Genomic DNA, 17,876 nt, shown 5'->3' on the forward strand with positions numbered 1-17,876 from the left:
CTTGTGTGTGTGTATGTATGTGTGTGTGTGTGTGTGTGTGTGTGTGTGTGTGTGTGTGTATGTGTATGTGTGTGTCTATAGGAATAGGAATGATCAGGTCACTTTCACAGTGAAGCTTGATTTCAGACACTGGTAATTGTAGCTCCTGCATCTAAGAGGGCTTTCATAACTTGCTTTATGTTCTACATATTTTGTGAAAATTTTCACTGGTGTCTCTGAGGTTGTTGTCACAGGGTACCCTTTTCTTAGTCATATGCAAGCTGAAGCCCCAAAATCAAGACTTCTTTTCTTAAGGTAATGGAATGAGAACTTTGGTGAAGTGGTACAAGGGAATTGGGTATTCAGGTTACAGAGGTGAAGGTGTCCTGATTTGGGGTGAATATCTACTGTGATTCATACCATGGAACATCACTTTAAACCTGTGCAAGAAGGAGACATCAGATGCAATTATGTCATGTTGGGAGAGCCTCATAGTGGAATTAGCTTCTTAAGAAGAAACACAAGAGGGCTTGTATCCTCTTTCTGCTTCTGACCATGTGAGAATACAAGAAATAGATAACTGCCCATAGACGGGACAGATCTGGGACAGAGGCTTGATTTGAGATTTGCCCAGTGGAGTTCAGAGACATAAATGGTTGCTGATTATACTATCCAGTCTTAAATACTTCTTCTCCTTTTTTTTTGTAGAAGTTCATGGCTTGCTCACTGAGTACTTGATTGAAAGTAGGATAGAAAGTTGACAAGCGGCCCCAGGATGGAGAGAACACTGGTCAAGTGGTTGCTGCCACTCCCTCTTCGACTTTAAAATCTTTGACATTGTAGTTAATTCTAACATTTATATTCCTAAACATTTATATTCCAGTGTAACTGCATGACTGTGAGCCTCAACCCCGCAGTCCATTCCTGAGAGCGTCCAATGGGACAGGTGCTCTGATTGTCTCCATTTCATTGGACAGAGCCTGAAGTGGGAGGAGTTAAGTAGCATGGCCAGTGTGTTCCCACTGGTGATGAGAAAAGGCCTGATTTCATAACCCAATCACATTTTCAATGTCCTTCTCCACCGTCTCCCTCAAACTGTTCACTTACATTCAAAAATAGCTCCAAAGATATTTGACCTAAATATTCCATAGCAGAAATAAATAAATAAATAACAGAAAATGGATTGCTTTACTTAAATAAAAAAAAAAAAGTAAAACAGGAAGAAAAAACCTTTTTGGTTTTCCTTCGGACTCAGCACCCTACCCTCCAGGCATGTGTTTACCACCTGCCGTGCAGGTGCAAGACATGTAATTATATCTTAAAATCCTTTCCAGATATGCTAGGAACAGTGATAGGACCAGCTGTGTTTCTCATAAAAGATTAGGCACAAGTCATGTCTGTGCTTTTCTCTATACTAACTCATGAGTGCCCAAGCACTGGGTTAACATGATAAACGCAAACAAAATTAAATAAGCTGGTGTAAACACAGCTCAGCAGACTTCCAGAAGGCAGATAAATGTTGCATGGAGACATCCATTGTAGCCAAATTGCTGTCGTTGGTATTTCTGTTTGAATAACAGTAGCTAATATAAGTGGAAAGATAGAAGTGTGCTGAGAACTTGTATAGCCCATGGCTGGGAGGGCAAGGCTTCCAACACTCCAGTAAACACATCTGGAGAGCTTCAGTCACAAGGGCTTGACTGCCTCATTAGCTGTCTCCGAAAGGCCTTGCTTAAGTAGTGCAAATCATTGTTGTTTCGGGGCAATGGTGCAGAGTGAAGGAAAACAAACACGTTCAACTGCTATGTGGTCTTTTTCACGTTAAAAAATCTGAAGATGGTGCAAACTTATTCAAGGATTCCAACAGAGAACTGAGCCTCACATTGAATATTCACATTAGAGATCACTGCTATGCAGAAGATGCTAATGATGAAGAACAGTCCAGTATCCATCGCTGAGACTCTAGGATGCATCTTCATCATTATGGTTACATGGTTGGCCATGCATTTGCATCCTCCAGGAATCCGAGTTTGAGAGAAGTCAGTTTCGTCAGCATTCCTTGTTTAAATCACTAAGAGCAATGACTGCAAGTCTCTGTTTGATTTCAGTGACAAGGCAGCTCGACGTCTCCTTAGACCTTCCCTCCAACGTGCAGACAGTGTTCAATATTTTAAAACCTCATATTCTTACCTTCAATATTACCTTCAGTGTACGTCTATTGGCTCCCCTACTTGGAGCCAAAAGGGTAACTTGAAGCCATGGCAGCAGACTCCAAATCGTTTTCTCCCTAGGCCAATCCAGTAGCGTCATCTGATTTGTCTTCATAGAAGCTGGACTTCACATTTCCTGGCTGTTTCTTGGTGACTGTTTTGGGGAATGAAACAGTTTACCCCAAAATCTCAATCCTTTCTTTTAAACAGCTGCATTTTTTTTAAAGTTATCTTTCCAGAGCCCAAATTTTCTCCTCTATAAGATCTTCATGTACCATTGTACCTACCTAAGAGTGTTGTAAAAACACAGATTCCTTAAAGTTTAATGGATCTTTAAAAAAGAAAAAGCTTAGTGCCCTGAAAATCTCCTACTAAAAAGCTGAAATTCTTATTACTGTCAAGATGATCTTGATGTTTAAGTTCAGGACCAAGAATAGATCTCCAGACCAGGGTCCTGTTGACTATATCTTACAGTATTCTCATTGTTCCCCCAGTTTTGTATCATTCATGAATTTAGTATCATGCACTGCTGTTTAACTTTCTAAAAGGGGAACACTCATTCAGACTGATTTATTGCTTATGAATCCACATCATTCCCAAATGAACTCAGTTTTTATTTTTTACTCATTCACAAATCACTTATCATTTTTTCCTAGGTCAATGTGCTCTGTCAACATTTCCTTGTTGAAAGTAATGTGCCTTCTGAGGTCCTTGCAAACACTCCAGAATTCTCATTTCTCTAGGTCTTCAGAGCATGCTGTTAGCTGAAAAGCCTTAGGGTAGCCAGATGCACTCACTCTGGGACCACAGAGCTGAGTTTACATGGTTAAGGTGTGAAAAGCTCTTTCATCAGACCATTCTTTCCACACTTTGGGATCACACAAGACTTTAACAATAATATTATCTTTTGCATTCACAGTTAAAACTTAAACAGTCCAAGCGGAAGATAGAACAATCTCTTTGCACAATTCAATGGGACATTACTCAGTAACTCTGTGTGCTCTTGTAATGGTTTTCATCATGGTTTAAGCTTCTTCTGAAAGCTAAATGAAGTTTGAGAGCTATGGATATGTTGTTTTGTTGTTGTTATTAATACCTTCCTCTCCTCTCCTCTTCCTTCTCCTTAGGCTTTGCATTTGTATGTGTGTGAAGTGCATGCAAGTATATATGCATGCTTACATAAGTGTAGGTGTGTGTGTGTGTGTGTGTGTGTGTGTGTGTGTGTGTGTGCGTGCGTGTGGACATGTGTGTGCTGGATGTTTGTGGAGATCCAGAGTTGATACCTGGTTTATATCTCCATCATTCTCCGTTTTATTTATCAAAGGTCTCTTGAGATCCCATAGCTCATAGACTATTCTAGAAAACCATATTGCCTCAGGCATAGCCTGTCTCAGTCTTACCAGTGCTGGGAATATAGGTGACTGCATTACCTAGTTACCTTTCACATGGGTACTGGGTATCTGGATCTTGGTCCTTGTGCTTGTACAATAGACACTTTATCCACCAAGTCACGTTCCCAGCCCTTGCTCTGTTCTTGCAAGACATTACTTCTGGTGAATAGCTGTTGCCCTCTGCAAAAGATTAATACTGTTTTTCACATAGCTTAAAAAATATCTCCTCACTGTATTTATGCCTAGATTGACACATTATATGGATTCTGATGTTCTGTATTGGAACCATTTGTGACTGCATAATCGGTATATACGTTTTAGAAAGTCTAAACCTTTAAGGTTATTTTTTCAGTTATTAGAGAAAAAAACTTGAATATTTCTATAGCTTATATTTTGTGATTTGTGGAGGGAGTAAGGTTTTTTTTCAAGCTTACTTGATTCGGATTGTTTTTTTGTTTTTGTTTTTGTTTTTTTTTGAAACAGTGCTTTTAGGTATATGACCTGTATCAGTTTTATATGTCTTGTTTCTGTGACAGAATACTGGAAAAATGCAAATTCAAACAAGTGGTTGATTTTGGCTCACAATTTCAGGAAGTATAGTTTTCCCTGCAGGGCAGGTGTGCAGGAGATATAGTTCCTCCCTGCAGTGAAGGTGTGCTGTCTAGGGCAGGAGTCAGCTTGTTGCATTGCACCCCCCCCCCAAGAGTAATCAGAATAGTGAATAATGAATGCTTGTAATTAGCTCCCTGACTCATTTTTATTCAGAGAAGGACTTTAGCCCATGGAATGGTACTACCCATATTTAGGTTGGGTCTTCACACCTTAGTTAACATAATCTAGAAAATTCCTCATTGACATGCACAGAGTTTTGGGTCCATGGTGATCTTAAGGCCCTGCAAAGGTGACAGTAATTATTAACCATTACCTTTCCCTTAGCAATGAATGACACACTGACACACCTATCTGTCTCTACTAGCAAGGAGCATCTTTCTTAGATGTTATCACTTGGTACCACCATGGATTCTAAGATGTGGCTGCACTTGGTTTTTCGGACACCCAGACCCAAATAATCACACAAAAACTATATTAATTACAACACTGCTTGGCCTATTATCTCAGACTTCTTATTAACTAACGCTTACATCTTAAATTAAGCAATTTCTTTTAATATGTGTATCACCACAAGGCTGTGGTCTATGGGTAAGGCATGTTCTTCTCCTTCAGTAGCAATGTGTCTCCTTGGCTCCACCTACTCTCTCTCTATATGTCTTCCAGCCTGGCTATATTCCGCCCTACCATAGACCAAAGCAACTTTATTCATTAACCGATAAGAGCAACACATATGCAGAAGCACATCCCACATCAATGATTATTACAATGACTGTTTCATTTGAACCTTGGCATGGTCAGTATCTTCTTATTGTTGTTGTAAAGTTTACAGATATTTCCATGAGCCAGTCAGGCAAGTCTGTGAGTCAGTGTCCCACTGCAGCTATAAACACCAGCCACACCCACTTCTGTGGCTAGCCGTCTTAGAGACCTGATTGAGGCAACAGAAAAATCTGAGTTCTCATTCTGATTTTGCTAGAAACAGATTGGCTGGCTTTATTCAAGTACCTTTTCCCTTCCTAATGATTGGTGTTTACTTGCTCCATTTGAGCTCTTGATCCAGGGTTCCAGCTCATAGGACATACACTAGATTTTTTCAGAAATGCTTATTGCTTATTGATCCATATTTGGCTGAAACCAGTGAGTGTTTCTTGGCATATGAGCTACTACACTGCAAGGAAGACTGTTTTGTTGGCAGTGCCTTGAGGACTCCTGGAAAAGTAACGGAAGAAGAAGTTAGTTGTAGCTATGAAAAACCAACATAGTTTCTTTTCTCTCTAGGAAAATGGAATCCATAGTTACAAATTATGTTCTTAGATAGCAATAATATTTAAACACAAGCTAGTTGATGTGGGGTTCCCCTCTGCATGCCGTGAATTTGTTTTATTATCATTGGGTAATAAAGAAACTGCTTTGGCTTGTGGCAGGGCAGAGCTAGGTAGAGAAAACTAAACTGAATGCTGGTATGAAAGAAGACACTCTGTAGACCAGTCTGGCCTTGAACTCACAGAGACTCATCTGCTTCTGCCTCTTGAGTGCTGAGATTAACATGTGTGCCACCACCAACCATCTCTGCTTGTTAATGAAATGCTGTACGTCTGCTCTCACATCATCCATTGCTCTCAAGTTGGGTCCCTTTCCCTTTACTTTAAAATCCATATTGAATGAGTGACCTTTGTACCATTGTGCACTAAGAATCGCTTAATCTGATATATCTAAAGATTTCTGAACTCTTAGCTAGTGGAGTGAATGAATTATTTATCTTTCCGCCTATGCGGCCTTTTCAATTAACATATTTAAGGTCAAAGTATACACTGGTATCCAGCAGGGGGACATTTGGTGGTGGTGGCAAATGATAATCTGCGAATGATTGACTGCCCCCTCCTTCATCATCTATGCTTGCTCTGCTTCCACTAGACAGCAAGTAAAATATTGGTTCTCCTCTTCTCCCACGTTAGCTTCCAACAGTCACCAAAGGCAAACCTCCCAAAGCTGGAAGATGTTCATAGTAAGCAAAAAATTAATAATATCCAGGTTACTTTAATGGTGATAACAATATGGTCCTTGAAGATTAGATTCTTGAGCACTTAGCAGTGTTCAATGAAGACATACCTCAGGAAATCAAGTCATGATTAATTTATAAAGAAAAGATAGGGATAAGAGATAACCTAGTGAACACATAAGGCACTCTGCTTTGGGTGGCTTAAAAACCTCACTTAGAGCTAAGAATTCTTGTTCTCTGAAATGGAGATAGCAATGCCATCACAGCTGTTTGGGAACATGGAGCTGCAGCTCTGACTGGACATGAATACCACAGATGCTCCTTTCCTGCACAAGGGAACTGCTGAGAAGAGCCACTGTGGCAAGTTTTTAAACTTGCCTAAGTTTTAAACTTAGGACTTGTTCTGAAAACTTCTCCTTAAAATAAAACCAAGTCAGGCAGTGGAGTTTATCCTTGGAAAGTATCAAAATTTGTGTCAGCAGATATTATTTCCAGAAAAACGTACTTTAATTTAGTTACCAATATTATGATAGTCACTTCTTCCCCATCAATTTGGCTCATGCCAAAGGCTTCCTTTAGTTTTGAGTCTTATTACTATGTCTTTATCAGCAAGGCATTAGGAGGTATTTTGGCATTTGGTCAAATTGTTGCTAATCATGTCAATTAGCCACTAGGAGAATTCATTTACTTTTGACCAAGCAGAATGTGACATTTTCAGCTAAAACGCTAGTACAGAGTAAAGCTTGCCATAGTAGAAACCATGGTAGTTCACCCACAGTCACCCCTGTCCCTGACTCCCTCACTTAAGGCACTACCAGTCCCTAGAGGGCTTTCACTTTTGACCAGCTCTTGGCCCATAGATGCTTTTTGATACACAGGAAATGACCCCTCTGTAGACTTTTGTGGCAGGACCTAAGGGATTCCTAGCCCACCCACCTTTACTGTTTCGTTGACGGAGGCAATAATTTGCACTTGTCCCTTTGTGACCTATAACTTGCTTCTTCAATGAGACTATCAGGAAGACATTTCTTCCTCTGTTGTTTATTCTAAGTATACTTCTTTTTGAAACCGTGTTTTTTACTTCTAAATTTTTCTGTTCACCAAAACAAACAAACAAACAAACAAACAAGTAAAACAAAACAAAGAAACCTTCCAATTCTATAAGGAGTGATGCAGCAGAATTAATTTGAGTTACTTTGGGTGCCGGATATCTAAAGAGCCTAAACAAAAACACAAAAACAATGCCTTCCTAGGGAAGAACCTTTTTTTTTTTTAAAAAAAAAAAAAGAATCATAACTACCTATTTTAGGATTTCCATTATACTTAGGAAATATATTTCCATCCCTTGCATTTTGGCTGCCCAAAATGAGGGAAGCTGGAAATCAAGGATTTCTTAAGATTATCTCCCTTCCTAGGGAAGAACCTTTTTTTTTTTTAAAAAAAAAAAAAGAATCATAACTACCTATTTTAGGATTTCCATTATACTTAGGAAATGTATTCTGAACTATAGTAGGAATAAATCTTAATTACCAAAGATTATAAAGTGAAGGCAAGCAGAAAGAGAAAATGAACAAAATTATATTTACTAAGAAACAGACTGGTTGCTAATATTTTCAGGTTATGCTTTCCAGAAATGTTGTTTGCCTTCTTTCCTTCTATCTTTTTTCCTCCCTCCCTCCCTCCCTCCCTCCTTCCTTCCTTCCTTTTTCATTTTATTCAGGCTTTGAATGAGGACATGTGATGACAGGGTCAGAGAGACACATGTGGTTTTGAACATAGAGTGTTGTTTGTACCAATTGCTGTAAAATTGACTTCATGTTTTCATGCTATGATGGAACTAGGCAAAGAGAATATTCAGCAGTTGATGAAGAAGGAAATGCTTTTGACAAAAGGCCTTAATGCTACAATGCTGAGGTTGAGCTCTTTTGTTAGGCTACGAACGGGGAAGGCCATGTGCAAGTAAAGCTGATGGCAGGGATGAGGACATTCTGTGGGAAGAGAACTAAAGATCCCCTGCATCTTAAGAACCATGTGACTGAAGCTAAGGGGTTCTTGCATGATAAGATAGAAGACTGGTAGGAACCAGACCTTCAAAGTCTCTTTTTTTCCTAGCTGTGCTCATTTAACTTGATATATTGTGTCTGTCCTCCCCTGGTCAATATTCTAAAGGCAGTTGAATATGGTGCTAAGAGCCTGGCAATGGAGACAGATAAATCTGGTGTGTAAACTTATGCAAGCTAATTAATGTCTCCAAGGCTTAATTTCCAAATCTTTAAAGTGGAAATGATTGAACGTGCTTCCAGAAGGGACTGTGGGGAGGAAGGTCAGATAATATGTGGGAAGCAATGTAGAAGACGGCACCATCTTTAATCAGTTTTATGGTTGGATTTATTCAAGGTACGTTGATGGAGTAACCAAGGGCTTACTTAAGAAAGGTTAATTTAGCAGAGGCTGTAATGGAGCTTCAAATAAAAAAAAAATAGTGAAAGCTAGACTTCTCTTCCACCCCACCTTTGGAATAATGAGCTGAGGCTTACCATTGACCGGTGCTCTCATGCACAGCCAAATGCTGTTATAGGCCTAATGTTTATGACCTTAAAGGAGAGAAGAGGCTGTTCTTACTCTTTCTTACCTTGTCCCACTTAGTAGCTTCTTCCCAGCATCGTAGAGATGGTCAACAAATGCACCAAGGCCACTGTGACCCCAAGGCTTTGCTTTTCTAGGACAGACAGCACAGTTTCTCCAATTTGAATGAATATGTACTTTAAAAGACGTTTAACCTTTTGTCACTTTTAGGAAAGGAGGTTCAAAATCTGTGAGATATAATGATTCCATTAAATGAATAGCACAAATCTGTGGCTTTTGTAACCAGTGGTCTAGCTATGTAGACTGTGCAGAGTGGCCTCTGTAGGTCTGGTTTCTAAATGCCACATACTAGCTGCTACATGCATCAAATGTCACCCATGTATACATTTCAGTAGTTATTGACAAATTAATGATAGGTTTTTTTCTGATTCATGGATTATAAGTAATTTTAACTATTCTTGTTTATATTTTCATAATTGATATGTATTGCTTTTGTAATGAAAACACTTTTAGATATTTAAAATTACATGTTTAATTATTTTTATACTCATTTTTATACAACTTTCCATTCTTGTTTAACATTTCCATTCCCACAGATCATGCCCATGGATTCTGTCAGAAACTTTAGTAATAAAATTACTGCAAATAGGGAACCCTCAGAGTGGATGCAGAGTTTGTTCTAAAATTTGCAGATTACCTTCTAGAGACTCGAATTTTACTCTTCCTTCGGCTATCTACTAGGTATAAACTCTGGTTGTGCCCCCTCATGCACAGAAGGAGGGAAACAGTGCCTCCCTTAAGCAATTTGTAGGTTATCTATGATTCAAACTAAGTGTGAAAGTAAACGAGGAGCACAAATACCCACACCTGATCTTTATTATGACTCATTATTGTTATATCCTATGAAGGCCCCAGTTTCGTTCTTAGTGAGGGTCTTGTGGGCAAGTGCCTTACACTGGGGTAATTTATATTTTATTAAAACAGTCTCATCCTCATTAATGGACTATTCCCTTGGAAAATTAGCTAATAAAATTTATGACTTTTTTGTGGCAACAATGGGATATATGTTGTCCGACTCCTCCATAAAAAGGTCTTTTAATGTTTTAAGAACCATTCAGATCTAGGTCTATTTGCTTTTCTATCCTCCACTTCCAAGAGCCTACTGTCTACTACATGTGCTTGATATTTTGCGTTGGATGTTAAATATCTGTACCCCATGGCTGCTCCTGGCTTAGGGAGACCAGGTTCTACAAACTGACAGAAGGCGGACTTTCTTCTTGGGTGTACAAAGATTAATGTAGGTGCTGATCAATTAGAATATTTTAAAGGCTCTTATAATAGTCAACTCACCTTTACATATATCGTAGCTGTATATTTTCACAATAAAACCAAAACATCAAATAGAATGCCTGATTACATTCTGTGTTCAGCTGTGGCATTGCTCTTTCTTTTTCAACTCCACTGCAATATGCACCTACTTGGCATTATGAACATAGAATGTTTATTGATCACCATCAATGGTCAGGAGAATGTAACAAGCCAGCTTCTTGCTCGGATCAACTCTTAGGGAACCTGGAGTTATCCTACAATTCCTGGGAGCTCTTGGGAGTCTCCCCACTGTGAATGCAGTTTCAATCTCTCTGATGACACACAAAAGACTCATGCTCTTCCTCACAATGTCTCCAAACTGTGGTGAGTCACAAATCAGAGGAGCTTAATGATTCGAAGAAATGGATATTTTTCTTCTCCCAGGACAGGGAGCTCTTGCCTCTCCAGCAAGATGAGCAGTTCATTAGTACACAGTGAGCCATATGTAAATACATGTACAAGTTTATTTCAGCAGTTTATCTGACATATATATTCATATACGTACATGAATATAAATAAATATGTATTAAAATATCACTTCAACATGTAACTGATGTGTGATTAGAATACTGCATATTTTATGCATTTTCAGTCCCCATTCTAGTTTTAATAAAGATGTGGAGTTTATCTGAATTCAGATTCACCACCTGTCAAGTGTCCTCCTGTCTCCTGTCCTAGCAGGCAAGGACAATAGAAGTCTACTTCATTCTAGTTTGTCCCATAGCTGAAATGGCTGTTTCTCTTCTCCTCCGTAAATACTTAGTGGGCATCTAACATTTTCACCATTTTTATTGTTTCATCTATGTGGCCACATAGTTTGAATTTTGATCAAACGCAAGAAACCCAATAAGAAGTAGTATGAAGAAAGTGACTTTTAAAAGATCTGTGTGTCATGCAAACAACTGGAAATGAGTTTTCACACATTATAGGGTGGAGCTTTGAGATCATCCATCTTCCAGTTCCAGACTAAATGGAATATAAGCATTGGCATAGTTGGACTGTAAGCAGCATCACTAAGAGTAAATTAGTGAATTCTTGGTACTTTCACAAATGTGAGTGTGCCATTCTGGTGTCAGGTACATAAAAACTGACCGTGAGCGAATACTTAAGTACAGAGACAGGTCATGCCAGCTCCAGACTTGGTTTGTGCTTATATTTAGGCATCTCCAGACTTGCTTGAGCAACTGGTGATACATAACAATGTCTTACCTTTCTGCTGGGTAGTGTCTCCTCACGTTATTCCATGATCTGGTACATTTTCCAATTCAATTTTCACAAAATGTCTCAAAGTGGAGACTATGAACATTTTCATTTGATGGATGATAGAACTGGAAGTATAGTACTATTATGAATGTGGATGCTGGCCCATAATGTTATTTCCCAGAGGAATCTAAAACTTTGGCACAATTCTGGCCCATCCTAAAACTTATACTTTTAGCTTATACCGCTTCCCTAATTAGATAATACGATGGCTAAAAATATAAATAACCAACCACAGATTGTAAACATATCCTGGTTAATAGAAGAACCTTGATAATATGTTGTCTGATTTTTGCCAGGTTAGATTGAAATTAAATTATTAAGTACACTTAAATCATTTAACTTATTCAAGAACCAATTCAGATCCACTTTACATTAAGAGTTTTCTACTTCACAACCCTCATTTGAAATTCATATCTCCTTACCCTGATCTCTATAAACAGTTTACACATCTCATGGTGCATAATAACCTCCTCTGATTAAAGCTAGCAACGAGCTTGTTTTATCTGGCTTTTTATCTCCAACCACTCCCTGTGTCTTCAGAATGAAATAGCGGCTGCAAAGGTTATTTCCTTGTGTCCTGTGAATAAGCTGAATGGCTAGATGCATGGGGGAAACGATGCATGACAGAAGGAAAGAAAGCACTTTCGCGTATTTGAAAATAAGAGAACCCTCTGTATTAATTAAATTGAGAATAGATTTTGGGTAAAACTCTTTTTTAACTATGGAGGCAGCTGTGCACAACTGTTTGAGGAGGAAAAATGACATGGACAACTGAAATGATCACGTGATGGAAGCGGTAACTGTTCTTGCTCTCGGTGCACAGGTTTACCATCCACCATGTGCAGTCTGTCTAGCATGTCACAGAAGTCGCTTCATGTATTTTTAAAAAACATGCTTTCCCAGAGCCCCCTTCAAGTTGTCCCTTGACATGAACAAAACTGAGAGCGCTGGGCATTGTAGAAACTAATTCTTATCAGCTTTGGGGAGCATAATGTGTTTCCATAACTAATGTTTAAGGAAACCCGGGCAGGCTCACTTTCTTTTATTTTTGAATAGAAAAAAGTCTGTCAAGTGATGGATGCTAAGTTCAAATGAAGTTGAAAGAAAGCTTTGCAATGGAATATCTGTGACTTTTGTCATCTGGGTACATCTGACTTTACTTTTGCTGTATTTGGAATGCTTCTTGATAGTTCGGTCAAGGTTTACAGTTTCCAGTGGTGGATTTGAAGGGCTGTACCCTTCACCCCCTGCTGCTCACTTCAGTTTTGGTGCTCATATTATTCAGTTGGGCTTTCCTTCTACCATAAGGGCAGAGGAAATGCTAGTGTAATTTGTTACAGCCTTTCAGGATTCTTATGTCAAGTACTTTCTAATATATTTTGGATTACATGCAAAAGACATGTAAGACACCACCCCATCCATCGTGTTTTCTGGATTTTTCTGCTCATAAATGGTTTTTCCCAGGCTTTGCCTTAGCAGTGAATAATGATGCATAAAGGTGTCCCATCTTTATTGCCACATTCCTTGTAAGAGGAGAGTGTACCTCTTCTCTGATTTGTTAGGAATTATTTTAAATGTATAGGAAGGCACTCTAGGCAAACATGAACTGCTGGGAAAATTATAGCATTTGCTTTTACCAATAAAGCATTCTTAATTTTCCTTGGTATTTTTACCTGCTGCAAATAGATTCATTGACCTTGTCCATAAGTCTGGATTTCTTTTTCTGCATTGACATGTCACTGGTCATGAGTAGTGAATGCAGTGATTGCATTTATCCTGTCAAAGAACTTTGGGATGCTTTTGATACTTAGCAATCTACTGCCCTTTGCCCTTTGATTTATTTCACCTCACTAACTATTGTTACAATATTCCTGAGGCACACAAACTTTGCTTTGGTTTAGTTATGCTACAAAGCCATCCTGTTCCAATTGTTGCTTTGAGGGGGCAGTAAATGCAAAACATAACTCATTTTTCATCAAACAGACATCTGTTGAATCACCATTGGGATCATTTAAGGAACTGTCTGGAAAGTACTTAGTCAAACCCTTCAAGTGAAGAATTCTTTCTAGGAATTATACTGTTCCACATGGTTGAGGGGAAATGTGCATTTGGGTATAGGAAAACTTACAGGGGTCAAAATTTAGTTTTGTGTGTGTGGTTATCCACTTGCCCCAGCACCATTTACTGGAGATACTGTCCATACTTTTTAGTATGTTTATAACATTTTTGTTTAGAGTACATTTGCTATGAAAGTTTTACCGATCTACTGCATAAGGTTTCAACAAACAAAAGCAAGATTTGTTTTAAGGGCGCAAAGACGGTGCACATCAGATTATGTCTTCTACTCATACAGTAGAGACAGGCTGGGCTTTGCATGGATAAGATGGTTTAAGGGAGGCAGGAAAGTCACACAGTAGAACAGCACACTTGCTAGCAACCCCTGATTCTATGGCAGAGCAGAGTTTGTGAATAGGCGTCTCTTTTATAAGGGTGAATAGTCAGGCAGACACTATTCAAAAGCTACTCTTTCCTGTATTCCCTGAATAATGTTGGGGAAGTTTTGTGCCTTGCTTTTCAAATTATTTATTTGCAATTTTATTTTTTAAGTTTTATTTCTTGCATTTAATTTTTAAATAATAAGGTCACTGAAACTCACGTATGCTGCAGAAAACCTTATACAATATATAGGTAAAACATACTAGCAGTTTTTATTCTTTATACACAAGGCATCTTTATTTGATTTCAAGTTTTGTCTTCAGTTGGAATGTGTGATATTAGGGAACCTTTTGCATGTCAAGGTGCAGGAGGCAGAAATCACGTTCCCCCCTACCTACATTAACGTGCAAGAAGTAAAAATCATGTTAAGTGGAAATGATTAAAATATATATACATATATATTCCTTTTGAATGTACATAATGTAACAAGAGTGATAGATCTGAAATTACAATCACTAAACAAATCCAGGATAGCTGTTTTTCCCCTAACTGGCAATTATAGCAGAGAGGACATTGTCTGTGAGTGGTGAGGTCATCAAAGAGGAGGTGTGGAGGCTCTATTCCTTTACTACACATTTTTAAATTTAAATTTTCTAAAACAGTATCTAAGCACATATATGTATTGTTAATGTATTTAGCTCTCATTACTCAAATTTGCAACCTCCCTTTGCTCATCCTTACCTGAGAGTGAGCTTTCTTAGTGCACTAATGTGAACATCAGGAGCTCCTGGATGAACAGACTGTGATCTGCATTCTGACTTTCCATGGGCTGGCACTCTGCTTCCGACCTTTTGGGACCATTTGACCTCGTTAAAAGGAATTGAGAGTTCTGAGGAGGCTGCTGACTGCTTTATGTGTTGGCTGTGGTTGTGGACTGTGTGACTGTTATGGTGTTAGTGTGCCGGCTTGTGTTGTGAGCTGTCTCCAGTTTTTGCCATACCGCCTGTGCACAGTGCTGCTAGTGGAGCATTTGCAGTTATTGCAACTGAGAAGCAGAAGAGCCCAGGCAGTTAAGCAGAACATCTCACTCCTTGTATCAGAGATAACAGTTAGCTATAGTACCCATGACTTCTCTAGTGCTTGGAGAGTATGAACTCAGAAAAGATGAGATTCACCAGTAGAACGGCTAGTAAACTGCATGCTTAACCTATGACCATGAGGTCCTTCTAATTCCCAACCAGGGCAAAACATTCTAAGTACATGTCAAATACCACTAGAGTCAGCTAAATCGCTATGGGCATCGGGGTCAGATGAACTGCAAAACCATCTTTAACATGATTAGGATTGCCTCAGGTAATGCTGCACATATGCAACCAATCACTTCTGTTGATGTTTCTGCATGTTCAGAAGTAATATGCTCTTGAAAAGATGTTTCCGTGTAGCCCATTTATTTTTCTGCAGTAGGGACAGGTAAAAGACTGTAGTTGCCCTGCAGAGAAAGTTTCCACGCCTTAGGACACATAAAAATCTACTCTTGCACTGGTTGGTCATTTCTGTGCCTTGTTGTCTTTGTCTCACTTTCACAAAGATACACAAAGAATGTAACCATAGCAAATTAAACACTTGTTTCTGGGACCTCAAAAATTTTCTTTTAAATATGAATCACAGTTGACATCTTCATGTCAGGATGTCATAGTCCTAACAGTGGTGGCCTGGCTCCTCCTTGGTTTCTGGCTGCAGTGTGTCCCTACAGTTGGCTTCCTGTGCTGCCCTGCTTTTGTCGCATGGCTGTGCAAGGATAGGGCAGGCCATCTTTGGCATTCTCATAAGAATTTTATGGTGTCTATAAAACCTTTGGGCAATACAGGCAATTTCAACAGTGTTAATGCTTCCAGTCCTTGATGAGAGGTTTTTTTCATGTCTTTGAGTCTCGTGAATTTCTTTTATTAGTGCTTTGTAATTTTTACTATAGTAGTCTCTTCCTTGGTAAATTTAGTCCTAGATCTTTTTTTTCCTTTTGTGATTGTTAGTAGGATCACTTTCATGATTTCTTTCTCTGTGTTTATCATTGATGTATAAAAATCATACTCACTCCTTCCAAAAAGTTACAGTGGATGAAAGACATATATAAGATCAGAAATTAGGAAATTATTAAATGAAATCATATGATAAGCAGTTCAAGTCATCAATGCAGACAGTATTTTTTTTTGTTTAGGTTTTATAAGATTCCAAAAGAATAAATAGCAAAAGCAAAAATAGAAAGTGGTTGTACATAGCAAAAGAAACAGTCAACAAAATAAAAGGATAATTTAGAAGATGAAAGACTTTTCCCAAATCATTTACCTGACAAATAATTCATATTCAGAATATATAAAGAACTAAATAACAGCAATAAAAGCCAGATAATCCATCCACAAATGGGTTGGACTAGATCTGAAAAGACATCCTCAAAAGAAGATACTCAGCAGGTCAATATATTTAGGAAAATAAAATGCTTTTTTATTAGGCTTTTGGCACATCAAAATGCAAATTAAAACCACAAAGAGATATGACCTCACCTCAGTTACAATATCTGTTCCCAAAAAGATAAACAATAACTGATCCTTATTTGGATGCAGAGAACAGGGAACCTTTGCATATTATTGTTGAGAAAATTGATTAGTGTCAGCATTATGAGACAATTACAGAAGTTCCTTCAAAAACTAAAACGAGAATGACTACATGGTCTGGCTATTCAATATTTGAGTCTTTAGTCAGCGGAATTGAGATCTGGATGATAAAGAAGATACCTCTGTTCCGCTGTTTGATGCGGCATTATTCACTGTTCACAGAGCTGAGATACTTCACCCAGGTCCATTTATGGACGAATGAGTGAAGAACATGGGGTATATATTGAATAAAATATTATTCACATGTACACAAATGGCATCGTCTCATTTTCATTGAAATGTATGGAACTGGAACTGGAAGACACTATGCTAAATTGCAGACAGAAAGGCAAAGTCTATATTATTTCATATTATTTTTGGATGTTAAAAAGTCTATCTGAATATAGAATAATGATTACTAAAACTTGGAAAATGTGGGAGGCAATTTGATAATGAGGACTCAAACAGAAGGAGTTCAATTTTGTTTTGTGTAGCTTCATGGAGGAACTGTGATTCACTGTAATATATTCAATATTTAATGGAAAACTGTAGAGGAACACAAGGCTTCCAAATATAAAATAATGATAAAAGATGGAAATGTAACCCTTATTTGTTCAGAACATTGTGACTATGGATACTGAAACATCACAGTGTCTTTGCAAATGTGTACAATTACTAAAGATTAACTATACTTAGAAAAAATTATTTATTTGGAAATACTAGGGGTTGATTATTATACTTTGTATGTGTACATGAAATTAAGTGTACACCATATATTAGGAATTTAAAGTAGTATTGGTTGGATATTTCCATCAGCATCATCAAATTTAATATTGCTTCAAATGATTTAGAAACAAATTGTGTGAATTTGTGTGTATGTGTGTATGATAGATCAAGCCCACATCTTAAGAGGTATCTGGCTCATTGATTACACAGATTTTGCAAATTATGAACACAACATATGCCTCCAAATTGATGTAAGGTGAGATGTGTTGTTGAAGAGATTTAAGATATCCAAACCAAGACTACCAAAAGATTAGGAGCCAGCCCACTTAAAGTCCCACAAAATGATTCAGAGATGCCTCCAAAGGATTCTGTTTGAAGGGCAAATGTAAGATCGGAGCAAGGCAAAGATAGCGGTAATTGATGTGGATGATACAGACCAGGAGAGCTGACCTTGATTCTCTTTCCCTCTGGAAAAGCAGTTTTGCTGCTGCAAGGTTTTATTATTTTCTAGTTCCTCTTTCACCTTCATTACACCCCCAAAGACACAAATATATGAAAATTAAATAACAATAAACTAGCATTTGAAGACAGACCTCCAGGCAGAATGAACAGCAAGCACCAAATGACAATGGGATTATGTTAGAATTCAGAGGAAGTT

General features: G+C 38.2%; 1 protein-coding gene and 1 pseudogene across 8 annotated transcripts in view; one reads left to right on the top strand and one right to left on the bottom strand.

The window, feature by feature from the left end:
* Nrg3 (neuregulin 3) overlaps window positions 1-17,876 on the top strand; it is a 985,750-nt gene that overhangs the window by 24,658 nt on the left and 943,216 nt on the right. The gene's annotated exons all lie outside the window — the stretch shown is intronic.
* On the bottom strand, window positions 14,539-15,526 carry LOC113456194 (annotated as a pseudogene).

Source organism: Microtus ochrogaster, chromosome 6 (assembly GCF_000317375.1).
Source record: "Microtus ochrogaster isolate Prairie Vole_2 chromosome 6, MicOch1.0, whole genome shotgun sequence".
Taxonomy (NCBI): Eukaryota; Metazoa; Chordata; class Mammalia; order Rodentia; family Cricetidae; genus Microtus; species Microtus ochrogaster.